This window comes from Penaeus monodon, chromosome 20 (assembly GCF_015228065.2).
Source record: "Penaeus monodon isolate SGIC_2016 chromosome 20, NSTDA_Pmon_1, whole genome shotgun sequence".
Lineage (NCBI taxonomy): Eukaryota > Metazoa > Arthropoda > Malacostraca > Decapoda > Penaeidae > Penaeus > Penaeus monodon.
This window is the reverse complement of record NC_051405.1, coordinates 21612143-21612349: the sequence shown is the minus strand read 5'-3', so window position 1 is coordinate 21612349 and position 207 is coordinate 21612143. Positions and strand designations below refer to the sequence as shown.

The window sequence follows — 207 nt, the reverse complement described above, 5'->3', positions numbered from 1 at the left end:
GTAAATATGTAGCTGTGATTACAGTTGACTCACCCCTATCCATAATAAGAGCAATAGTTACGACTAGGTTTTTTAGTTGTGGTGGCAGTAGGTGTGACAAAAGCCACATTTAAAAAGGAATGGAGCCTAGGGTAGGTGGATATGCACCCCCCCCCCCCTTACCCCATAGATGTTCGTAAATGACAAGTTCACTGTAAGCTTATGTTA

At 42.5% G+C, this 207-nt stretch overlaps 1 protein-coding gene across 6 annotated transcripts in view; it reads left to right on the top strand.

Annotated features, from left to right (window-relative positions):
- Positions 1–207, top strand: part of LOC119585703 (mitogen-activated protein kinase kinase kinase kinase 3-like) — a gene marked incomplete at its 5' end in the record, with an annotated part of 59548 nt that overhangs the window by 20733 nt on the left and 38608 nt on the right.